At 44.8% G+C, this 27,497-nt stretch overlaps 1 protein-coding gene across 1 annotated transcript in view; it reads left to right on the top strand.

The window, feature by feature from the left end:
• Nucleotides 1-27,497, top strand: part of SLC10A7 (solute carrier family 10 member 7) — a 251,656-nt gene that overhangs the window by 108,235 nt on the left and 115,924 nt on the right. The window lies entirely within an intron of this gene.

Below are 27,497 nucleotides of genomic sequence, written 5' to 3'. Positions count from 1 at the left end.
TACTGCCCACCGGTATGTGTCCAAATTACTTTTTCTCCAGAGCTATGTAATACATACAACAGCAATTACTAATGTCTAGAAGAAATAAAGCTGCTTGATCCCAGCCAGGATATGTGGCTTCAATGTGTGTATAAAGAAAGAAAACATGTGAGCCTAGTTTGTGTCTATATGTTAGGGTTCATGCACACAAACATTTCTTCCATTTTGTGCCATATACAGAACCATCCATTTCAATGGGGCATGAAAAAAACGGAAATGACTCTGTGTGCATTCCGTGTCCGTATGTCCGTTCCGTGTGCATGAGCCCTTCGTGTGTCGCCATTTGGTCTTACTGATTTTGTGATAGCCCTTAGTACAAATGGAGTTCATGTCACTCCATGTAATCCATCGCCAACCTGGACCCCCATTTTATTCCTCCTTAAAACAAATCTGTAAACATCAAGCTGTCATATTGTAGATATATCTCTAGAAAGGTTTTTGTAATGGCTCTGCTCAGCCTGCTTTCTTAGAATCCTGAATAGCAAAGCTACCTCTGATATTGGTGGATCTACCACTTAGGCCTCTTTCACACTGGCGTGTGCGCCCCGTTGCCGTATTGCGGACCGCATTTGCGGATCCGCAATACACGGGCGCCGTTGCGTGGGCATTCGGCATCACGGATGCGGACCCATTCACTTGAATGGGTCCGCAAATCCGGAGATGCGGAATGGTGCAGAACGGAACCCTACGGAAGCACTACGGAGTGCCTCCGTGGGGTTTTGTCCCGTACTTCTGTTCCGCAAAAAGATAGGACATGTTCTATCTTTTTGCAGAACGTCCGGATCGTGGACCCATTCAAGCGAATGGGTACCCGATCCACTGCGGCTGCTCCACGGACTGTGGTTGTGCATTGCGGGCCGCAGCACGACCACGGGGCGCACACACCAGTGTGAAAGAGGCCTTGCCCAGTTATCATATACGCAAGGGAAAATTGTGAAAAAGCAAAAAAAAGTGGAGTCAAAAGTGGAAAGTGGAACATTTTTACTTTTGAGTGAATATGCTTTGGAATTAAAAAGTTTGGAGAGTGTAATGAGTAAAGGGTATGGTCCCATCTAGTGGAGTGAGATTTGCCAAAATTCATGTACACGGTGCGTACTTTGTAAGGGTAGAAATTGAGCTACCATCCTGCTTTTAAAATCTGTGGCGTGCCAGTTTGTGCGGCTCCATGGCTGATGTGGTTTTTCCATAGACTTCAATAGAGTTGTTCAAATACGCAAAAAAAAATAAAAAATTTGGTTTATGTTGTTTTTTAGTGCACTTTTCTTGCTGTTTTCACTTAGATTTTCTGCATGCAAATCTGTACTGTGTGCAGGTTCCTTCACGCTAGTGGTCCTGGTGTACACTTGTGTCTCTAAAAATTAGATTGAAAAAATGTGTACTCCGCACACCTTGAATCCAATCCATCCAGCGTCACACCTACTGCCCCGCCACTAAGACCCAGCTGAGGAAGGTCACACCAGACCGAAACGTCCGGAAATTATGATTTATGTGGCTACATACTAATTATTTACTCTGGATGTTTTTAAACTAAGATAATCTGCAAACTAAATAAAATGTAAAAAATTTGCACAAGAATTGGAGTGCCGTGGATTAACCTTATACTCTAAAAATTAGGTTGTGAGCTCCACTGCATACAAGGGTGTAATGATAGGAGTGATATATAAATTGTGTATGGCAATGTGGAACATGCTGCCAATCAATAGGTAACAGGAAATGGGAACTTATGGCAATGAGGAAATGTGAAACAAGAGTCTCTAAAAACAAAGGATCCTTTCCAGAGTACACACAATATGAAGTACAAAAGGTGTATTTAGGCCAGTGGTTGGGTGTAGTGCTCACGTGTTGTCACCGCTGCAGCCCGGTCAACAAAGCCCAGCTGGGAGAACTGGAGTGGCAGCGTGGGATCTGCTAAGTAATGGTCTATTCTTCATTTCAGGCATTTCCCGAGTCAAGTCAAGTTTGTTTTTTAAAACTGGACAACTCGTTTTAAATGCCAACCCTTTCTTGCAAATCTCAGTGACGGAACCACCTTGATTAGCTTGTCATTTGGAAGACCTCATTCTAAATTGGGATTGTCCAAATCTGGCACCCTCTCTACCTTAAACGGGTTCTCCAGGCTTTTTAGGACTTTCTTGTGGAAGAAAGCTAGTCTAATTAGTACTTACCCCTCCATCGTAACAAAAGAAGGTAATCCAGCTTCCAGGATGGCAGTAGTAAACGTGATAATCTTTATTTCATGGGTGCAGAATAAAATCCAACATGTACATCTACGCGTTTTGGATCGTCAGGTTCTGATCCTTACTCATGACATGACTGATCCTGGTCATGAGTAAGGATCAGAACCTGACTATCCGAAACGCGTAGATGTACATGTTGGATTTTATTCTGCACCCATGAAATAAAGATTATCACGTTTACTACTGCCATCCTGGAAGCTGGATTGCCTTCTTTTGTTGCTTTCGTCTATGCCTGGTTCCTGGCGTTTTTTCCGGGCTTCCACTGGTGGTGATTCAGGTGAGCTCCGCCACACTCCATTGCATTACCCCTCCATCGTACCACCATCTCTCTTGCACAGACCTTGGGCTCTTCTGCTTGGGACCAGAACCGATGTGTGCCCTTCTCTTCATGTTCAGGTGCACTTACTGTTATGTCTCTGAACAGGAAAAGAAGGGCACACGTCCAGTAAGGAACCAAGCAGAAGAGCCTGCAGCCTGTTTTAGTGTTGTGGAGGGGTAAGTGCTTACTATCTTTCTTCCATAGGACAGAAGAAAGTCCTGTAAAGCCTGGAGAACCAATTTAATGAAATCAAAAGGTATAACCGGAGTATGAACATGGGTGATCTCCCAAGCATGTCATGAAAAATGTACACTGGCAAACTAAAGAATTTTATAAATAGATTCTTTATCTTTGGATTATTACTCACAGATTGAGGTATCGGCTGGTTATTTGTAGCTGTTCAGCAGGGACTTGACCTCCGGAATGACAAGACCGGGACCCTCTTCACCTAAGATGCAGTTGCACGTCTGTCCTGCACACACATAACTCTTGTTTGCACTCTGAGATTAGGTGACTGTGGAATGTACACAAGCCCCAGCCACAGACGTGACATATAAACCCATATTACCTTATCGATTACCTTCTCTTTGTGAAGATTTATGTGACTTTTTGACCCTTTCAGTTGATTTCAAAGCTTTATGTTCTAGCAGCTTCCCAGACCACTGGAAATAATCTGTTGTAGTTTTTTCTGTACTTAACTTTATTGGTATGGCTTTCCACAGATATTTTTGCTGACCTGATGGTATTGTGCTTGAGATGGTAAAATACGCAAATGTTCAAAATTTTTTTTATTACAAAATGTTAATTTATCTTTTTAAATAATACCCACCCCGTATTAAAATGCATTGCCTTTATGAACTAATTGTTTTAGAAAACATTTCTTTTTTTTTTTATTCAGCGGGTAATAACTAATTATGGATGAATTCAATTTACATAAATTTCAGGCCAACAGAATATCTCAGGATAGTACCGTTGAGAATTTCTTTAAGTTGAGCCAGTAATGTCATTATCTTCTCCTCTCATTTAAACTGCTCGCTTTACAATAATTGTAGAGCTTAATAAGTGATTTGATTTCTCCCCTTGATGAGGTTTTAATAAAATTTGATAGCGTTTGAGTAATTCAGCATAGCTAGTTATCAAAGGGGCTGGTCCTGGCAGCAAGGATATGAATGTCCCTAGGGGGAGAAGAATGTCTGCTCTGTGTGCGGCATGGCTGCCTTGGCACTGCTAAAACCACACAGTGGCGCTCCTCTCCATTTACCATGGCAGTATGATTACACTTTATACATTAACGCCTTAAGGACCAGGCCATTTTTTGCAAATCTGACCAGTGTCACTTTATGTGTGAATAACTTTAAAACGCTTTTACTTATCCAGGCTATTCGGTGTTTGTTTTTCGTCACATGTTGTACTTCATGACACTGGTAAAATGGAGTAAAAAAAAATATGCATTTTTATTTATAAAAAAAATACAAAATTTACCAAAAATTTGAAAACATTTGCAAATTTCCAAGTTTCAATTTCTCTACTTCTATAATACATAGTAATACCTCCAAAAATAGTTATTAATTTACATTCCCCATATGTCTACTTCATGTTTGGATCATTTTGGGAATGCCATTTTATTTTTTGGGGACGTTACAAGGCTTAGAAGTTTAGAAGCAAATCTTGAAATTTTTCCGAAATCTTCCAAAACCCACTTTTTAAGGACCAGTTCAGGTCTGAAGTCACTTTGTGAGGCTTACATAATAGAAACCACCCATAAATGACCCCATTTTGGAAACTACACGCCCTCAAGGTATTTAAAACTTATTTTACAAACTTTTTTAACCCTTTAGGTTATTGGCAAATGGAGATGAAATTTTAGAATTAAAATTTTTGGGCAAATTTTCCATTTTAATCCATTTTTTTTCCAGTAACAAAACAAGTGTTAGGTCATGTTATTTTTATTGAGCAGATTCGTACGGACGCGGCAATACCTAATGTCTACTTTTATTTTTTTATTTAGGTTTTACACTATAATATCCTTTTTTAAGCAAAGAATTTTTGTCAGTTTTTGTTTTTTTGTTTTTAGCCTATTGTCTTAAGTAGGGGCTAATTTTTTGCAGGATGAGGGGACGGTTTTATTGGCACTATTTTGGGGTGCATATGACTTTTTGATTGCTTGCTATTACACTTTTTGTGATGTAAGGTGACAAAAAAAAACGGAAAAAAAAAATTCAATCTCGCTGATCAGCGGTCCGAAACTGATCAGCGGTGGGGTGGGCGATGCGCTAACAGTGGCCGGACGCTAAGAGTGTCAGCCACAGTCAGCGCACGCACACAAAAAATAGAAAGCTGCAGCACCCCTGGGGGGGGGGGGGGGGGGTCTAGGGTCACACAGCTGAGTTTGCTGAAAAAAATAAAAACTCCCGACCCCCCCCCCCCCCCCAAACTCTCCCTAATCTCCCTGCCTAATCTAAGCTGTCCCTAAGTACCGGTGGGGGGTGCTGGGCAAAGATTGGGGGTGCTGGGCTCCACGAGGCTCCTCTCTCCACGCTCCAGGACGCAGTGTGGAGGAGGAGGAGGCAGAGCTAGGGGTATTCAACCGCCCCTCCAGCCCGTGCAGCCAATCGTAAGCGATCCTGAGAGGTGATGTCACCATCGCCTCTCAGGATCTAAGGATGGTGATTGGTGGTGTATTATCACACCACCGATCACCATCCTATTCCGGGTTATTGGGTCACCAGAGACCCGAATAACCCGGAAACGCAGCAAACCGCAGGTATGAATTGACCTGCGGTTTGCTGCGATCGCCGATACGGGGCATTGTCACAGAGTGCCTGCTGAATGATTTCAACAGGCACTCTGTTCCGATCACTGCCCCCCGCGTGGCATTGATCGGAAATACACAGGGCGTACAGGTACGCCCTTTGTCCTTAAGTATTGGGACATCAGGGCGTACCTGTACGCCCTGTGTCCCCAACAGGTTAAGACTGTTGTGACATTAAGATGATTTATGATTATAGAGCTTTGCCGCATCTTGGGAGGTCAAATCTGACCGGGGCAACATCTGCAAGGTTCTCAGACACAACAGCTGTCTGCATTAAGATGTATAGCTTGTTACAGTTTTATCTATTTGCAGTAATTCCCTATACAAGATGGAGTAGTCATGTAATACATTTGCAGGAAGCCATAGAATACAGATTCTCCACCTGGAAGTCAGTGATATAACACACCGTGTCTTTCCTCTATTATAATCACTGGTACTGTAGGCGTGAAGGGAACAGAACAGATAAGGCTCTGCTTACATCATGTTAAAGGGGTATTCTGGTTGTGACAAGTTATTCCTTTAAGCTCTACAAAACTTTTAGAGACAGCCAAATACAGGGCTTAGCAGTCTTCGGAACTCCGATGCAGATGAGTTGATCGGCAATGCACGTGCCCGACCTGCTGCTCATTTTGCAGGGCTCCGAGTGGTACAGGGTCCCTGTTCTCATGATCAGCAGTAGGACCCCCACCGATCTTATAGTTATCCCATATCCAGTGGACAGAGGATAGGCGATAACTTGCCACAACAAGATCTTCCCAGCGTACAGATTTGGCGTAGCCTGCAGGAAATCCCCATGCGTGGGCATATGGCAGATACATCATACATAGGACCTAATTTTGAGGAAAAAAGGGTTTTTGGTTGCATACTATTGTATGTATTGGCAGTCTACTACACTATTCCACACATTTTTTATTGGAATACTGGCCAAATCTTAAAGGCAAAGTCTTTTAGCCTTTGTCAGGCTGATGGAGCCCATTGGATTGGATGTGGACTAGCCTAATACTGTAGGCATATTCAGGGTCATTTATCAAACTGATATAAAGTAGAACTGGCTTAGTTGCCCATAGCAACCAATCAGATTCCACCTTTCATTTTTGACAGCTCCTTTGGAAAATGAAAGGTGAAATCCGAGTGGTTGCTATGGGCAACTAAGCCAGTTCTACTTTACACCAGTTTGATAAATGAACCCAGTTGTACGGAATACAATACTGTCTTGTAATGGAGTCCAAAGATAGTAAAATGTAGCAAAAGAAACAGCACCGCACTTGTCCATGGGTTGTGCCTGGTAATGCAGCTCATCCCTATTCAAGTGAATGTGGCTGAGCTGCAATAGCAAGCAAATTTCAAGAGAGTTACAGTGTTTGAGAAAAACGTGGGTCCTTTTCTAATCTTGGACAACCTCTATAAAGGTGTATTTAAATGGTTGATGTACTTCCAACAAAAAGCATTTTTCTCTGATAAGATATATTAGGAAGTTTCATATACAGGTGCATCTGAATAAATTAGGATATCGTCAAAATTAATTTATTTCAGTAAATTATTTCAAAAAGTGACACTAATATATTATATAGACTCACTACACAGAGTGATCTATTTTTAAGTGTTTAGTTCTTTTAATGTTGATAATTATGGCTTACAGCTGTTGAAAACCCAAATCTTAGTATCTCAGAAAATTAGAATATTATATAATTTTTTAATTGGTCTTATTTTTAATACAGAAATATTGACCTACTGGAAAGTCTGTACAGTATATGCACTCAGTACTTGGTTCGGGCTCCTTTTGCATGAATTACTGCATTAATTCGGCGTGGCATGGAGGCGATCAGCCTGTGGCACTGCTGAGATGTTATGGAAGCCCAGGTTGCTTTCAGCTCGTCTGCATTGTTGGGTCGAGTGTCTCATCTTCATCTTGACAATACCCCATAGATTCTCGATGGGGTTTAGGTCAGGCGACTTTGCTGGCCTATCAAGCACAGTGATTCTGTGGTTATTAAACCAGGTATTGGTACTTTTGGCAGTGTGGGCAGGTGCCAAGTCCTGCTGGAAAATTAAATCAACATCTCCATAAAGCGTGTCAGCAGAGGTAAGTATGAAAAGCATGAAGTGCACTAACATTTCCTGAAAGATCGTTGCGCTGACTTTGGACTTGATATAACACAATGGACCAACACCAGCAGATGACATGGCTCCCCAAACCATCAGTGACGGTGGAAATTTCACACTGGGTCTCCTGAAACTGTGTGCCTTTTCACTCTTCCTCCAGACTCTGGGACCTTAATTTCCAAATTAAAAGCAAAATTACTTTAATTTGAAAACAGGAATTTGGACCACTGACCAACAGCCCAGTCCTTTTTCCCCTTAGCCCATGTAAGACGCTTCTGACTTTGTCTCTGAGTGGCGACAGTTGTAGCCCATGTCCTGGAAATAAAGCATTGACTCCAGCCACAGTCCACTGCTTGTGAATCTCCCTCAAATTCCTGAATGGCCTTTTCTTGTCAATCCTTTTAATGCTGCAGTTATCCCTGTTGCTTGTGCAGCTTTTTACCACAATTTTTCCTTCCACTCAATTCTCCATTAATATGCTTGGATACAGCACAGCCAGCTTCTTTAGCAATGACCTTTTGTGACTTACCCTTCTTGTGGAGGGTATCAATGACTGTCTTCTGGACAACTGTCAAGTCAGCAGTCTTCCCCATGATTGTGTAGCTTACTGAACAAGACTAAGGGTCCATTTAAAGACTAAGGGTACTTTCACACTTGCGGCAGAGGATTCTGGCAGGCAGATCCGGCAAACGGATGGCATTTGTCAGACTGATCCGGATGCGGATCCGTCTGACAAATGCATTGAAATACCGGATCCGTCTCTCCGGTGTCTTTCGGAAAAACTGATCCAGTATTTATTTTTTTCAAAGATTTAAAGGTCTGCGCATGCGTGGAAAGGATCCGTCAATGCGGCAATTTTAATGCCGGATCCGGCACTAATACATTTCAATGGAAATTAATGCCAGATCCGGCATTATGGCAAGTGTTCAGGATTTTTAGCCGGAGAGAAAAATACAGCATGCTGCGGTTTTTTCTCCGCCCAAAAAACGTAAGAGGGACTGAACTGATGCATCCTGAACGGAATGCTCTCCATTCAGAATGCATTAGGATAAAACTGATCAGTTTTTTTCCGGTATTGAGCTCCTGTGACGGAACTAAATACCGGAAAAGAAAAACGCTAGTGTGGAAGTACCCTTAGGAAACCTAACTTATTTCAAAAATTCTATTTTTCTGAGATACTGGCTTTTGGGATTTCATGAAATAAATTAACTTTTTGATATTCTAATTTATTAAGATGCACCTGTACAGTTTATTAAAAGTACAGTGACTAAAGGAAATTGGATTAGAATTGGTACTGGTCACTATATAGTTCTCATTTGTACAGCCCAGACATTTGTTCCATTGTATTGTCACTCTCTGTGAGATGTAAATGTTTTGAACAAATTCAATTACTGAAAGAATGGCTACTACTAAATTATTATTTTTTTTTTTAACTATACCAACATTTTCAATCAATGTTCATTTGATTTTTTTTGCTGTGCATTTCATTATATTATATGAAATTAGTAGGAATCTGCCGTGTAAACCAATAAGCCCAGCCTGCTCTGCCAGTGAGGATCTGCTTATTTCTCATGTTAGGACTATCAGTCTCCAATTCTGCTACTTTTATTTGGCATAATGCAAATATTTTGTGCCCCCACAACCAGGGAGTTGCTTTGATTCTTGCTAGCTAAAAACAGCGACCAACCCTAGAGTAAATGTCTACCACGAACACTATGGCAATTATTATTTCTAAGCAAAGAAAATAACGGTTTCAGGTTCACTGATGCCTGCTGAGTAATGCAGTTCCATTTACTCATATTTTTGTTATATAATATAGTTATTACCCACTATGAGTAATATACTTATAGTAAAAGGATATTTATATTGTATAGTAATATGTTTATTTAATGAAATGCTGATGTAAAGAGCACGTGTCGGCACAATCAGTGCTATTAAACTAGGCATATCATGCTGATAATAATACCCTTATGATTCTTCGCGGGCCATTATTGAGAAAACTGAATTTTTTTAATATGCAAATCACCTAACTGAAGCACCGAGGGGCAGGCCAGAGCCATTGGAGCACCAGTTTGTTATTATCCCTTCAACTTCTGTCCTTCCCCCTAAATTAACATTACTAGTCTTCTAGTGTTGATCTCCTAGCAGCGAGACCTGTATTCTCTTGTCTTCGCTGTATCTTCTGGTCTTGGAGCTTGCTCAGTGTTTCTCCTGCTGCACTCCAAGCAGCGCAAATTCAAACTGAGCAAGCGGAAGAGAATCCTACACATTCAAGGTATTACTGTTTGAGCATTAATCCAAGGATCCTCGATTTTAAGGAATCGGTCAGGGATCCCCCTATGTTCATAGACAAGCTTGTATAGTTCTAAATCAGAGTTAACTAATTGTATCCAATGTTTGGTGGGAATTTTGGGGGTCTTCCAATTCAGAAGAATGGTTTTCCTTGCATAGTACAGAAGTAACCTGTCTTACCATATTTATTGGGGATAACATCATTAACTAGTCCCAAAAGACTCTGGATAATCGGGCACTGCCACACCATGTGAAAGAAGCGGCCACTATCATGCCCGCAGCGTGTACATTGGGGACTCGGTAGTTTACCCTATTCAGCCATTTCAACTGTATGTTGGTCCATGGCGATAACAACTGTGGACCTCCATGTGTTAGTTCTCTCACATGAGAGGCCTCTAAATCCACTATATCGTGTTTCCATTTGGTCAAGTGGAGAATCTTGCTCGGCCATTAGTGTCGCATATAAAGTGGACACCGGTATACCTAATTGAGTGCTTCTCACCACCGCCTCTATAGGGCGACATTCCAGTCTCAGCGGACCTTTACCAAATTGAATAGGCATGCCTGAGCTGGAAGTAGCTATACAGGCAGTGTTGGGGTAAATGAAATTCCTAATAGCTAAACCTGCTGGTAGAATACCGGCGCTGGCATAGTGAGGATAAAAGGATAATACATATAAATATACAGGGCTCTAATTAGGTTATGATATTTCCTAATAGCTGGTGGCCGTATCACTACCTGTATTATTTGGCGATCGTTCAGTAGTGTGGTCCCGTTGTTCCAAGAAGCGCTGTATAGATCTAATTGGACGCTTTTTGCTTTCACACCTCGCACGCGCTGCTCCGGCCGGTAGCAAGCACACGCGTGGAGGAGCCTGCAAGGATGAGTCCAGCAGCGTCTTCGTGTGACGTCACAACTTCGCTCTGGGTGCCTCCAAAGGACAAGTTTCCATCCAATGCGTTTCTGAACCTATGGGTTCCTGCTTCAGGGATCCCAGACGTCACATCCCTGCAGGCTCCTTCAAGCGTGTGCTTGCTACCTGCCGGAGCAGCGCGCTAGGTGGGAGTTAGAGCAAGAAGCGTTCTGCTAGATCTGTACAGCGCTACTTGGAACAACAGGACCACACTACTGAATGATCACCAACTAAACTAATACAGGTAGTGATACTGCCACCAGCTATTAGGAAATATCATTGTATGTCCTAATTAGAGCCCTGTATATTTATATGTATTATCCTTTTTTCCTCACTATGCCAGCGCCTGTATTCTACCAGCAGGTTTAGTTATTAGTGACTTACCAATGGTGAGATTTGGCGGGACACTCACCCCCAATACCAAGCAGCGGCATCTCTGGTGCACACATCAGTTGCAGTGAGTACCCTACGGCAGCACAAGTGTCTTCTACTCTACTCTTAAATACAATTCCTGTTTCATACTATTAAAAGACCTGAATAAACCCTTGTCACAAAGTTGTGTGAGATATCGCAGGACTTTCTGGGGCCAAAATTCAAAGTCTGCGCGAGAGAATAGTTCAGACAAATCTTTATTTCTCCATATCGGCACATATGGCGACCATCTCTCCATCCTTGACCCAAGATCGCCACTGTAGCAGCGATAGTAGGGGTATAATGACACGCTGCATAGGCTCCCTTTCTATACACTAGGTTCGTAAGGGCCTCATAGGAAACCACTAGAGCAGCTTCCAACACCATTGCTGGATTGCTTGCTTCGGCTGTAATCCACTACGCCACATAACTCAGCTGTACTGCCGCATAGTAGATAGAAAGATTCGGCAGTGCCTGACCTCACCGCCTATATGACGCCTAAAGGGTATGCCTCGCTATTCTGGGACAGAGTTTGCGCCATAGAAAAAGGGGTAAACCTCTTATCCATAAGTGCAAAGTGTCTCTTCGGTAGTGCCAGCGGTGCCGCCCTATATAGATATAACAACTTGGGTAGGAGGATCATCTTTATAACATTAAGGCGGCCTCTCAAAGTCAGTGGCAAATTCTCCCAGGCCTCGATTTTCCCAGTAATATATTCCATTGTGGGAACTACATTAAGCTGTTAAGTTTGCGGCCTCCCTATGGATAATAATCCCCAAATATTTAAACTGTTCTACTTGGAGTTTAGACTAGAATGAAATCTTAATAGGATCAAAGTCCTCTATCAAGCAAAGACTCGATTTAGCCCAATTCACCCGCAGACCAGAAAAACTACCAAACTCCTCTACTGTGTCCAAGAGGACATTCGGAGAGTTTCCTGGGTTCGCCAGGTATACCAACATGTCGTCTGCATAGAGGGAAAGTTTCTCAGTTATACCCGCCACCTCCCAACCTTCTATAGATGAGTTAGAAGAAATGAGTAGGGATAAGGGCTCCATTATCGGGGGAAAGAGGACAACCCTGTCTGGTGCCCTTGCCAAGGGGAAAGGAGTCAGAGACATACCCATTTACATTGACCCTAGCTGTCGGGGACCTATATAGTAGTTGCAACCAGCGAAGAAAGTTCCGGGGGAAGCACATCCGTTCAAGTGTAGCCCACATAAATTACCATTCTACTGAGTCAAATGCTTTCTCATTATCCAGTGATGCCAGGACCCTCTGAGATTGGTATACAAACGTCTCAAGTATATGTCAGCAGTTTTCCCCGGCATAAAACCCCACTGATCCACCCCTACTACAGAGTGAGGGATGCTCTTTAAACGGGTTCTCCAGGCTTTTAATATAGATCTATCCTCAGAATAGGTCATCATTATCAGATCTGCGGGATCTGACACCCGGCACCGCCGCCAATCAGCTGTATGAAGGGAAGGCGCACACGTGTGCCGTCTCCCTTCTCTCTTCCTTCTGGCTGCTGCTATGTGTATGGCGAGCAGGAAGAGAGACAGGAGATGGCACACATGCACTTCGCGCGCCTTCACTTCATATAGCTGATCGGCAGGGGCGCTGGGTGTCCAACCCCCGCCGATCTGATATTGATGACCTATCCTGAGACCCCCCACTGATCAGATTGAACTCCAGAAAAAAAAACTTAAATTATAGACTCTACTAACAAAAAAAATATTGCACCTCCAGATGGCTAAAAGTGGTACTACAGCAGACTTGCATCCAAACCTTGGAGCCTTTATCCCTAGCAATGGTGAGGTCCCATAGAAATGAGTAATCTGTTATCATTCTGCCCAGGTGACGTTACAAACAATAGAGGTTTTAGCTCTAGAGTTGGTCAAAGGCAGAAGGGCAGAATGTACTCCCTATTGCGGTATACATCTTTGACTTTCCGTTTCTGAGATCCGTTCAGGGCTCTCACAAGCGGTTGAAAACAGATTTTTTTGCCCTAATGCATTCTGAATGGCAAAGGATCCGCTCAGAATGCATCAGTTTGCCTCCGTTCTGTCACCATTCCGCTCTTGAGGCGGACACCAAAAACGCTGCCTGCAGCGTTTTGTTGTCCGCCTGACAAAGCGGAGCCAAACTGATCCGTCCTGGCACACAATGTAAGTCAATGGGGACGGATCCGTTTTCTCTGACACGATAGAAAACGGATCCGTCCCCCATTGACTTTCAATAGAGTTCATGACTGATCTGTCATGGCTATAGAAGACCTAATACAACAGGATCAGTTCATGACGGATGCATGCGGTTGTATTATTGTAACTGAAGCGTTTTTGCAGATCCATGACGGATCCGCAAAAAACTCTAGTGTGAAAGTAGCCTAAGGCTGAACATATGTACATTATATATATTGAAACATAGACCATTGTGAAAGCGCTTTAGCATATTTCAACAATGAAACGCAGCTCGGCCTCTGTCTCATGTTTTATTAATGATCATCAGCATAAGAAAAACTATTACACGTTTGATTTCAGAAGATAAAAAGCATGCGTGTTTTAGGTATTATCCCATTGAATAACCATTTTCTTTCAAGAAATGATCAAAATATTTCCGTGACTAGACCCGTGTCACCCGCGTAAAAGCTAAATAATTACGTTCTCCTGTATAAATTTTTGTGTATGCGTTCTAGATGGACAGTATAAAGATGAAAGGGAAATTTGTTCATAACGGCTCTTCACAGATGACTGAAGCAGGTGTTAGAAATGCAGATGAAGCGTGTTGACTAAAGAGTGTACAAATTTGAAGTGAAAATGCCAGTGGTCGGCTTATAGTACCCGGCACATGTGAAGTTTCTGTGAGCTAAATTATTCATGGCATTGTGTGAGCCGGTTTAACATGCAGCGGAAAGGTGCCGATTGCATCGAAGCCTCCTCTTTCTATACTTAGATAGATATGAATGTGGCGTATTGATCCAGCCATTGAAGAGCAATCAATAAGAATAAACATACTTCTGATACTCATTGTTACTTGATTATCTGAAAAGTGTATATCCCAACTAGACTAGAATTCAGATTGATTTCAGATGATCCATGGGTGCAGAGCTTGATCTGTGAAGTTATTTGACCAGCAAGGAGCACTGGGAGATTTCAGCTTTTAATGCTGCAGAGTTGTGACTACAACTTGCTACATACAATGAATAGGAGATAACTTAAAGGGCTTGTCCGGGTTCAGCTCTGAACCCGGACATCTCTCCATTTTCACCCAGGCAGCCCCCCTGACTTGAGCATCGGAGCAGTTCATGCTCTGATGCTCTCCTTTGCCCTGCGCTAAATCGCACAGGGCAAATGCATTTTTAGGAGTTCCGGTGACGTACCGTGCTCTCCATGGGGCTGCCAGGAAGCCCGGTGACGTCACTGGCACTGATGGGTGGGATTTAGCGCTGCCCTAGCCAGTAAAACGGTTAGGGCAGCGCTAAAGCCTGCCCTTTAGAGCCGGTGAGGTCACCGAAAACACTGCGGGGCGGAAGTTTCCGCCCAGCAGTGTGTTATTGAAAACAAAAGAGCCCGTGCCCTGCGCGATCTAGCGCAGGGCAAGGGAGCGCATCGGAGCTGCCTGGGTAAAAATAAGGGGTCTGAATACCCCTTTAATGGAGCAGCAGGGCACATGTTCGACCACCGCTCCATTCATTGGGGGGAACACAGGATGGCCCCGTTCTCAAGATGGTGGAGGTCTCGGCGGTCAAACTCCTGCAGATCTAGAGGTTATCTCATATTCAGTGGATAACTTGTTGCCTCTGGAATACCCTTTTAATGTGTGCTGTGTCCGCAGGATTACTACACGATAAGTACTCTGGAATACCCTTTTATTGTGTGCTGTATCCGCAGGATTACTACATAAGTACTCTGGAATACCCTTTTAATGTGTGCTATATCCGCAGGATTACTACACGATAAGTACTCTGGAATACCCTTTTAATGTGTGCTGTATCCGCAGGATTACTACACGATAACTAATGCAAAGTTTTCATAGTGTTGTTCAGCTTGTGAAGCTCATAAGAAACAACTTGGGTCATGACTTTACATACATTTCATTCATTCAGTTTTTCACAATTCAAGGAGACCTACAAATCTGACTCTGTTACAGCAGTTTTGTCAGAAGGAAAGGGACAAAATTCCAGTAACTTAGGGCGCATTCACACGAATGTGTGATGGCCGTGCCTATTTTGTGGACCGTGGATCCGCAAAATACAGGCACTAGCCGTGTGCAACCCACATCGGGGGGCGGACCTGTTGACTTCAAATGGTCCACAATCGTTAAGATGCAGCCAAAGATGGAGCATGTCCTGAGGCACGGACCGGGAAGCACACAGAAGGGCTTCTGGGTCTCTGCTGCAAAACTGAAATCAGTGGGTCCACACTGCGATGTGGGGTGCACACAGCTGGTGCCTGTGTTTTGCAGATCCGCAAATTGGGTTCGGCTGTCACATGTTCATGTGTATTGGGTTCAAATTGTGAAAAAACTAATTTAATGATTGTGCTGTATGTAACCTTATGACTTCAACTGTAGTCAATATTGTTGTTGAATATCTACTTTAGTAGAGAAGGCTTTTCAAGCTTTATTTTCTTTTGGGGCCTCACCAGCCAAACCATGGTGATGCCTGGGCATCATTTGGGGTCAAAATCGATGCCAAAAGAAAGACATGTAGATATGGTGTGGATATGCTACGGGCCCACTAAGCACCTGGGGTATCGCTTACCCCTTAGGAGGATTCTACGAAATATGTCCCTCTTATAGAGCAAGTAAACGTGACGCCAGTTGCAGTTAAGCAACGAGGACATGGAGTCCCCTTTGTAGATAGTAGTGTTGGTACCCAGGATAGGATTGCCAGCGTGGCGTAGAGTGCCCTACAGTTTCTGTAGATGTTGTATACATGTGTCACGGTGTTCCTACCTGGATATCCGTGGATCCCAGACGTGAAGTGGTCCGAAGCAGTGCAAAAAGGGTAGTTGAACTTGGGGTCATTACAGATAGAGGTCTGAAAGTCATGTAGATGTGGTCTGGATAGATAGCATAAAGACATGCACATGTGGTGTGGATAGAGGGCATAAAGACCACTTAATGTTGTGTGGACGAGGGCTGAAAGACGATGTGGTGTGGATAGAGGGCTGAAAGTCCACTAGATGTGGTGTGGATAGAGGGCTGAAAGACCAGTACATGTGGTGTGGATAGAGGGCTGAAGGTCCACTAGATGTGGTGTGGATAGAGGGCTGAAAGTCCACTAGATGTGGTGTGGATAGAGGGCTGAAGGTCCACTAGATGTGGTGTGGATAGAGGGCTGAAAGACCACTAGATGTGGTGTGGATAGAAGGCTGTAGCAAATTCGTGCCTCTTCTGCCATGAGAAGGAATTTACATTTATATCCTCCTCCAAAAGAAGAAGCAATCAGCAAGACTCTTCTCAGCTAGTGCATCTTTTCCTGGGCATGCTGCCAGCATTATACTGTAAGTTCTTGGAAACCACTTTACAATAGCAGATAAGTGACAGACATCTAACATCAGCCAGTGACGTCACGTTATTCAGTTATATGGCCTAGGTGGAGCTCAGCCCCATTTAAGTGAATAAGACCGAGCTGCAATGCCAAGCGTGGCCACAATCCAATGGACGGCCCTGTGCTTGGTGAGCTGCGAGGAGGCTTCAACACTCTTGGGAGCACCACGGCCACTTCAAACAGCTGATCAGCGGGGGTCCCAGTAGTCAGAACCCTGCCAATCTGTTATTGATGACCTATCCTGAGGATAGGTTATCAATATCTAAATCTCGGAAAGCCCCTTTAAGAAGAGAACAGATTTTGTTACCGGCATATCTGTGTTTTTTGACACATTTCTGATGTTTGTGCTGCTGTATTACTCAGAATGAAAAGTGCATTATGCAAACAAGAGAAATTGAAATAAAACAAGTCATAAAAGGGCAAACTTATGTGGCAGATTTTAAAATGTATTGCATTTTTATTTAAATAAAGCTGATTTTGCAAGTGCGATTGCAAGTAATTTCTTCAGTAATGTGTCAATATGACTACATTAAGGCTTATGTCAGCAATACAACAATTTCACCTTATTTCCTGTAATGAAATGTAAATCCTGTTGATTTTTTTTTTACTTTGTTCATCTTAGCAGCCTATTGATTCTGTAAAATAATTGCAATATTTTCATGTATTACAGAAATCCAGGCTTTTTCCTGTGACAAAAAACAAAAGTCCTGTGGGTTTCACTATATTTGTGCTTCACGCTGGATATTGATCTTTATTAGTAAGCACAGAAACATGGTACATGGATGCACAAGGCATTTTAGGCTCCTAAAATATGAAATATTCCCTAAAATTATTTTGAACTGGTTTACATTTCCTAATAATATATATCTGTAAGGCCTCTTGCACACGAACGTGTGCTGGCCCGTGCCCGTGCTGCAGACTGCAAATCGCGGTCAGCAATGCACGGGCACCAACTGTGGGGATGCCGCATGCGGATCACGACCCCGTTCACTTGAATGGGGTCTGCGATCCGTCCATCCTGCAAAAAGATAGGACAAGTTCTATCTTTTCGAGGAACGGAAGCACGGAACGGAACCTCATGAAAGCACTCCGTAGTGCTGGATTTGCGGACCCATTCAAGTGAATGCGGAATGCACACGGCTGGTTCCCCGTGTATTGCAGATCTGGGGGCCACCTGTGGCCTACGATGCCATCCTACGTAGCCCCCCCACCATCTGGTCCCAGAAATGAATGGTTGCTTATGTCGCGGCAGCTCATATATAGCTTCTATGTCAGAGATATATTGCATCCTGCTGGCACAACTCTTTTCCAAGAAAGACCACAAATTCAGCCAATCACAGATCATGCAATTCAAACATTACCTTTTTAGCTATATTTCACTTGTGTCCAGCTAAAAATTGAAGAAAAAAAAAAACAGATCCTTCATAAACATTAACATCGGTTTGCATTTGTTTTGGATCCAGTTTCTCTAAAGAAATGATTCCTTACTGGTAAAAAAAAAATGTGATCTGCAAACGCCTTGAAGGGTAAACTGTCACACTGAACATTGTGTCTGAGCTGCAGGCAGCATGTTGTAGAGCTGGAGGAGCGCAGCAGATTGATGCTGTATATAGTTTGGTGGTAAAAGCATCAGTAAAACTTGTAATTTATACATTTAAATCTCTGCTCTTTCTGACTTCAGCTGTACACAGGGGAGACCATCCTATCAGTGATTGACAGCTGTCTCTGTAAACACAGTCATAGAGGGAAGGCTGTCAATCACTGATAGGACCGCCTCCTCATCTCTGATAGTCCAGTTTGTGAAAATCATTGCAGATATGTCCTAATCCACTTGTTATGTGACCTACATCTGCATGGGACACAATAACCTGCCACCACCGTGCATAAAAAGGCCCCCGGGTCGTGGAGACATCCTCACTCCTCGACCGCCGTGTCCATAGGGCACAGTATGATGGAGGTGTCCTGGTTCACTTACGTCACTGCTGCCTGTGCTTCCCGTGGACTGATAGTCTTCTTTGTTTGCACGGAACAGTTAACTTACTGTACAGTACATGTGCACAAGAGGATCGGTCCAGGAGCAGCACAGACATTGTTCACAAAGTGAATCACATCACTCCCGCCATACTGCACACCATGGATGCAGCGGCGGACGACTGATCTCAGCACTGAGAACCCCACAGATCAAAACCTTTCATAGATCACTGTGACCTATTGGAAATTTTCTGACCCTTTAAACTTGTTAAAGTTGTGCAAATGTACAAAAAATCTCATTATCTGATCAGGTTTAGAATTCTTTCACACTTGCGGCCTGCTGTTGGAGCTCTTTGGGTCAAGTGTGGCCGGATGTTATCGCAGTGCCCGCTGGCCCCATTGACTATAACAGGATCTGGCGGAGATTCGGCACCTACCCTGCCCGGGATTTGGCCGGACAAAAAGCGATGCGTGCCGTGAAGCTAGCCTTAGCTGCCTAGATACCTCTGGAGTGGGTATGCTTGTTATTCCAGTATTTCTCTCTATTGGTTACTGTGTCAGTACCGCCTCATAGTGATTTTCTTCTTTTGTTCTGGATATTTACTGCTTGTCTATATATTGTTCCTAAGTAACAAAGCAGATGATTTTGCACTCTCCCGGGTCCTGTTTACATACAAGTCAGAGCTCCCTTTTTCTGTGTGGCCTCATTTCCCACTAAGACCCTGAATTATTGATATACAGGAAGCTGTGTGGTTCAGCAAACATGGGATTCTCTCCGACATTATACAGTAGCTGAGGGCTGGAGTGTGAATTTCTCGCTGTTCCTGGAGTGTAGCCTTTATTTGCTATATTAATACATTTTTTTATTGCGTAGTAGTTTTTTTTTTTACTGTAGTGTTTTACAGTTGTTTTACTTATTTACACTGGAAATGAGCAATAGTTTCACTGAGATTGTTTTGAGATTTGAATTTAAAAAAGGGTGTGAATTCACATATTTTACAGACCCGTGGACCCTGAAATTACCTTATTTCAAAAACATTCAGTCCTTTGCTTCTCGGTCAATTCCAAGGCAGACATTTTAGTGTTTTCAATCATTAGCAAAAGATATTGAGAGCTCACCATGACCAATCTTATCAATTCTTATGTTGCTCTTATGGAGTACTAGTGGGTGCTTGGTGGAGTACAAGTGAAGCCCATATACAAAGAGGAGGTCTTCACAGCATTTCTCCCTTAACAATTTGTACTTTTATTCTATATCCATTTAGGCCTCATTCACACAACCGTATTTTCAGTGCTTGCCGATGTTGACAGTGAGCAGGTAAACAATGAAGGGAAGGCTGCTCTCGCACAGAGCGCGGCCTTCTCTTCAACCAGCTAATCGACGGGGGGGCGAGGTGTCCGACCCTCGTCAGTCTGATATTGATAAGCTATCCTGAGGATAGGTCCTCAATACTAAAATCCCGTAAAACCCATTTAATGTGATGTATGAATAAGGACATTTTTGTCAAGAAGGCTCATCTCACATCTTACGTTTTCACCCAGAATATGCGTCTCACATTTACGTTTTCCGACAAAGAACTGAGCGACTTTTATTTATTACAAAGTCCTCAAAAGGGCTTGCGCTTATGTCAGAAATCTGGGGCATTGCGCTTTGCGTTCTACATTGTCTTGGAGTGATTGATGGTACTGGAAAGCTGAGTGGGGCAGGTCCCTTTTTATATGGTACGATACGACAGGAGGTTGTCGGCAAGGAAGCATTTCTTTCCGGCACTCCTCTGCTCGTCAGCGGAGAGGAGCGGTGGATTTCCATGCAGCGATCTCCTCCACAGCATGGAGAGGAGCGATCACTAATGCAGTCACTCATCCCCATAATGACCCGCTGTTTGCGTTTAGCAGAGTGTGTTTACACAGCACGATCAGATGCCTGCGAATGCCGACTTTTGTGTCCGCACAAATGATCTATTACCTGATGAATGAGTGTTTTGCTCGTTCATCAGGTAATCCGCGGCACTTTTACACCACCGGATAATCGCTAACGAGGGTTCCCATGAAGGGCCCTAAGTAGGGTACCAATGCTGTGGCCAAAACAACGTTGTTCAGTTTTTCTAGGAATAGGTCTTTAAGTAGTAGTATTATATTAATAGTTTTTATCACACATAAGTCCGTATAATTATGTAGTAATGCATCAAGTAATTATCCTTCAAACATGGCCCTGGCTGGTAATATTCTGGCTTGCTATGTATGCCTCATGGTGGAATATGACTGTCCCCTTGTATGTCTGAGCAGACGGGTTGTGCTGCTGCTTATATGGGGGAAGGGTATTGTAATGACACCTCCGCTCAGTAATGCAGATCACTAATTGTAAATAAGAGGCAGCTTAGGGACTTTTGTTTCTCTGTTTAAATTGACAAATTGATGTCTTCTCGTCATTCTCATTAGGAGCAATTACTCAGCTGCTGCATTCACAGTGCAGTATTCGTCACAGTATCATTTCCTATCATTCACAGTGCAGTATTCGTCACAGTATCATTTCCTATCATTCACAGTGCAGTATTCGTCACAGTATCATTTCCTATCTTTTACAGTGCAGTATTCGGCACAGTATCATTTCCTATCATTCACTTTCTGTTATTGAGACCTTGATGGAAAACTTCACTGTTGCCTAATAATTGTTTTGTAAATTGTTTCTGTTTCCCAATGGGGGCAAAATTGGGGGGTGCACTCCCCCCGCCACTGAGTGCCACAAAACATTGTGGAATAGACATCTACACCGATACTGGCTCTCTGTCTACATTAGGAAACGGTTAAATAGGACATATATTTGGTACATGTCAGCCGACACTCTAGATCAGGGGTGCACAACCTTTTTTGGTCTGGGGGCCGCATTGTCACATCGCTCTATTTCAAGGGGCCGAAAATAAAAAAATGTTGATCGGCACTCATCTGCCTATTACACAAGCCAGTGCAAAGTGACTGGGGATGAGTGATCACTGCTACAGTCGTGCTGCAGATAATCGGACATCTTTCATCCTGATAAAATATGCAAATCAGCCGACAAATGAGCAATTCCTTGTTTATCGACTGATCAGCTGCACAATTATACCGGCCAGATATAAGATATAAGCGCTCCTATGAACACTTGTTCCCAGTAATTGTCCCAAATATCGTGCTGCAGCATAGCCCCTGAATCCGAAGAGGTATACTTACCTGCTCCCCGCCTCTCCGTTTCTTCGAACTGCCTCCGCTGTTTACACCTGGCAGTGCATGGACATGGTCATACACCACTCCAGACAATGACTGGCTTAGGCGGTGATGTGGCCACAAGCAGCGTGTCACTGCTGAAGCCAGTCATTGACTGGAGCCGTGCAAGTGACCATGGTTATGCACTGTCAGGTGTAAACAGAGCAGGAACCGGAAGATGGAGGCAGCGCAGAGGACCAGAGCGGAGTGGAGCAGGTAATTATGAATTTTCTATTTCAGAGGCCATACTCCAGGCCTCATTTTTACCAGAAAAGTGGCGACATTTCCTTCCATCCTGCCTCCTATTTATAAATCAGTGCTTTCCTTCACTGCAGAGGACGGAGCTCACTGGTTATCACCATCTCCTGCCAATACAGTTATAGGCGTCCTGCAGTAACCAGTAAGCACATTACCTTGCTAGTGGGGAAGGCGCCTATTGATTAACGCTTGAATGACCAGGCCCGAAAAGGCCTTAATGACCAGACACTTTTTTGTGATTTAGCGCGCGTGGTGGTTCAAATGGTTGTAACTATCTTATTTGTTGGACTACCAAGATCATTTTTGCAACAATTTTTATTTGGGGGAAACTATACAAAACGTTTTTAAAAAGTATATCTTTTTTCAAACTATAGCTCCTTATTCTTTAAATATGCAAACTGACACCAAAATAAATTATTATAATTAGTTCTCTATTTTGTGTATTTTGCTATATAATTTGAAAAGTTTCACGTGAATGGGGCGGTAATGGTGATGGTTTTGATTGGTGTGGGTGTCTTTTCTTTTATGTATGATTTTTTTTTTTAACTTAATATATTTCTGCTACATAATATGTCCCCCAAGAGGTCATAAAAAGACCTTGAGGGACACTGTCACTTTTTTAAATTTTGCACTTTTTCATAAAAAGACTGTGGTGGGACTCTTTTATTAAGCACTTTTTCCTTTATATATTTTTTTTTTTATTATTTATTTCGTTTTCAAATTTTTAAAAATCATTTTTTTACTTTTTTTAAATATATTTTTACCACATAATTTGTCCCCAAGAGGTCACTGAAAGACTTTTGGGAGACAATAAGTGACTTGACGAGGGTATTGGTTATCCATGTTCGCCTCAACCATTACTTTCATACCCACCTTACTCACCTCTAACCACCATTACACTTTCCCACCCCAGAGCCCTAATCCCAATAAAACTCGGACCACCAATTGGAAATGTAATGGCCACAGCAGCCGTTTATTAAATAACATTTACAACCATAACATAACATAATACAGTAAAAACCCCAATGGGGGGAGGTCCTTGAAGCCCCAAAACATCGAGCTGTCAAACCGGGGTGAGCCATTCTTGCCTCCAGCCATACCGCCCAGCTCAAAGGCACCATCGAATGACCCCCCCTCGATTCACCACAACCGCTCGGTCCACCTGGGAGTCCAGCCCCCACCGTGGGGCCCCCCCAATTGTCCTCAGATTCCACCGTGCCCAACTCCAAGGACCCCCCCCCCCACCGCCACAAGCTGCCGTGACAAAAAACCCACTCCCCACAAAAAATCCCAGCACCACAACCCCGATCCCCTCCATTCCAAACTGGCCAAAAAAGGGGAAGGGTGGGTGGGAGCTTTTTCTCTCTACCTAAAATGGCCCCTAGCCTTCCTCTTCCCTGCCTATTTAACCCCTTAACTCCACCCCCTCACACCACCTAACCTATCCTAACCTTTCTCCCTGCCAAAGCCCCCCCCCCCCCCCCAGCCCCCCCCCCCCCCCCCCCCCCCAGCTCACTAAACCAAACCCCCGTCATGGTGGCCTCCACTAAAGGGGGCTCCGCCCCCCCTCAGTCCGGCCACTGCTTGACGAGGGTATTGGTTATCCATGTTCGCCTCAACCATTACTTTCATACCCACCTTACTCACCTCTAACCACCATTACACTTTCCCACCCCAGAGCCCTAATCCCAATAAAACTCGGACCACCAATTGGAAATGTAATGGCCACAGCAGCCGTTTATTAAATAACATTTACAACCATAACATAACATAATACAGTAAAAACCCCAATGGGGGGAGGTCCTTGAAGCCCCAAAACATCGAGCTGTCAAACCGGGGTGAGCCATTCTTGCCTCCAGCCGTACCGCCCAGCTCAAAGGCACCATCGAATGATCCCCCCTCGATTCACCACAACCGCTCGGTCCACCTAGGAGTCCAGCCCCCACCGTGGGGCCCCCCCAATTGTCCTCAGATTCCACCGTGCCCAACTCCAAGGACCCCCCCCCCACCGCCACCAACGACCCGACTTGACCATCTCAACTCCGGGCGTTCCTCCACAACCTCAGGGCCACCTCAATGCCTTCCTGCAACGCCAAACTCCACATATCCAGCCCCACCGCATTCAAATGCACTCCGTCCGATCTCTAAAAAGCCCCCATTCCAGCCTCCAAATCCCTATGCCTGACTACCACCGCCCCGTTCCTAGCCATAAAACGCCCAACTGCCCTGTTCACCTTTATCCTCGCCTTATTCACCGCATCCACAGACCTAGCCTCACTCCACACCTGCCGGGGAACAATATCCAACCATACGGTCACCATATCCGGAAATAACGACCACAACCGTAAGAAATCCCACTTGATCTCCTTAATCAACTCCCGGATAGGCTTCGCCGCCAAATCATTGCCCCCCGCATGTACCACCAACACCTCCGGTGCCCTATCCATTCTCACGAACCTATGAATTTCAGGCAGCACCCCTTTCCAAACCATACCCCGCCTCCCAATCCACCTTACCACCGCAGACTCCCTGTCAAATCCTAGCTGTTGACCGTCCGGCCGAACCGCTGCCCGGACGGCCCCCCAGAAGACATAGGAATGCCCCACAATCCACACCAGAGCGGGCGCCGTATCTGTAACGAGAGAACAAAAAGAACAATACCGCAGCTTTGCACAAACACAATAAACCTAACACCAACCAACCCTCCTCACTTTACAAGCGATCCAAACGCACATAAGATTTAAACCTCGCCGATTCCCAACGGCCAATCCTCTTAATAACGTCTTCACCCATACCCCATCTAGCCGCTTCTGTCGCTGCCCCGATTCTAAAGGAGTGGCTAGAATACCCCACCTTATCCACCCCCACCCGGCTCAAACTCCTCGAAAAAATAGCAGAAAACTGAAAGCGAGACAAAAAGGTGCCATCCGCATGAACCAACAACGGGGACCCGTCCCCACCCCTTATCCCATAATCCCGCAAACATTGAACCGGGCACATGTCACAATCCTCCACCCGGAAAAGCACCACCTTCTTCTCTTTACCCAACGTATCCGTCTTTGACCGCTGTATAATAAACTCTACCCTATCATCAAACAACCCAACATCCCTCCTCAAAAGTCCCCCAACCCGACTCACCGACGGACAAACCAACTCCCCCACCCGCATAGCCCCAAAAAAGGCCCGCGAGAAAGCCAACCGAAACAACCTCGTTTCCCCCCTCTGACCGACAAACCGTCCGCAACTGCCCCCCCAACTTAAGCAACAACCCAAACGAGACTGGCCTCCTCCCATCCACCCCAGCACCCATCCTCCTCTAACCTTTTAATGCCTGCACCACCAAAAATGACTTTGTCACATCCACCATCCGCCGAGCCTTAAAACCAAAAGCCAACCCGGCCATGTAACTGTTTATCTTGCTAACCGACCAACCCTGCTCCCTACCATGACCCAAAAACATTAGCAAAACCAACTCCGGCTCCTCAATCCCTCCTCCTAAAGCGGCACACCAGTCCTCCCACACCCTCCAAGCCCTCATATACGTATCCCACGTACCCGGAGCTAATGACGCCCGAATAAGCCCCATCAATGCTCCTCCAGCAGCTCCCACAGGCAACCCGGACACTCCAATCCAACCGCCTCCGCCTCCGGAGCCAACTGCCGAAAACGATTCCACTGCGAACGAGAAAGGGCGTCAGCAATACAATTGTCAACCCCCGGCACATGCACTGCTACAACCCAAGCATTAAGTGACAAGCACTCTAACACTAACCGCTGCAGCAGCCGCACCACCAATGGCGACGATGCCGACAGCCCATTTATCACCTGAACCACCCCCATGTTGTCGCAGTGAAAACGAACCTTTCTGTCCCGGAACCGCTCTCCCCACAACACAACCGCCAGCACAATAGGGAACAATTCCAACAAAGCCAGATTCTTCACCCAGACAGCTGGCCACACTCCAGCGCACCATTGATCTCCACAAAAAGCCCCAAAACCTGAACCCCCCGCCGCATCCGTGAATAACTCAAAATCAAACGCCTCAACAACTCCCCCCATAAACAGCGAGCGACCGTTGTACTGGTCCAGAAAAGAACTCCAAACCTGCAAGTCCGCCCGCAGCTCCCTACCCAACCGAATATAATAATGCGGAGCCACCACCCCCCCGGTTGCCTGCGCCAACCGCCTACAGAACACTCGCCCCATGGGCATTATCCGGCAAGCGAAATTAAGCTTCCCCAACAGCGACTGAAGCTCCCTCAACTGCAACTTTTTTGCCCGAATCGCCCTAGCCACCAAACCTTTTAGATCTACCAGCTTATCGCCCGGCAACCGACACTCCATCCTCACCGAGTCAATCACTATGCCAAGGAAACTCAATTCTGTTACCGGCCCCACCGTCTTACCTTCCGCCAGCGGGACCCCAAACCTCTCAAAAACTGAGCTCAAAATTGCCAACAATAATGCGCAAACCGGCGACCCCGGGGGGCCTATACACATAAAATCATCCAGGTAATGAATCAGCGATTCACAACCCGACGAGTCCACAACTGCCCACTCCAAAAACGAGCTGAAAGTTTCAAAGTAAGCGCACGACAATGAACACCCCATGGGTAAACACCGATCCACAAAGAACCCCCCATCCCAAAAACATCCCAACAAATGCTGACAGTCCGGATGAACCGGCAACAACCTAAACGCCGCCTCAATATCCGTCTTTGCTATCAACGCTCCCGCCCCAAAACGCCTCACCCAACCGACCGCCGCGTCAAACGATGTATATACTACAGAACAAACCGCCGGGTCAATACCATCATTGACCGATGAGCCCCTCGGGAACGACAGATGATGAATCAGGCGAAACTTATTCACCTCTTTCTTAGGTACAACCCCCAGCGGTGACACCCGCAAATTGTAAACCGGTGGCTCTAAAAACGGACCCGCCATCCGCCCCAGCATCACCTCCTTCCCCAACTTCTCCCCCACCACCTCCGGATGCTCCCTAGCAGACCGCAAATTCTTCCTGAGCAACACCGCCTCACCCGGAACAAACGGAATTCGAAAACCTTCCGCAAAACCCAAAACCAACAAACCCGCCGCCTCCCTATTGGGGTACCTATCTAAGTACGGTTGCATCCTTTCCAGCCGAACCGGCGTCACCCCCTTTTCCAAAACCATCACCCCCTATCGCACCCCCATCACCCGCACCCTATCCAGTCTGAAGCGTTCCAAAGGAAGCAAGGAAAATATCTCCACATATTCCCCCTTCCAAATCCTCTCCCTCACCTCCGACTTCAAATGCGCCCCCAATGGACCCTCTAAGCAAACATAAACCTCCCCTTTTG

The sequence above is a fragment of the Bufo bufo genome, chromosome 2 (assembly GCF_905171765.1).
Source record: "Bufo bufo chromosome 2, aBufBuf1.1, whole genome shotgun sequence".
In the NCBI taxonomy this organism is placed as follows: Eukaryota; Metazoa; Chordata; class Amphibia; order Anura; family Bufonidae; genus Bufo; species Bufo bufo.
The sequence above is the reverse complement of the archived record's forward strand: the minus strand, read 5'-3'. Positions and strand labels throughout refer to the sequence as shown.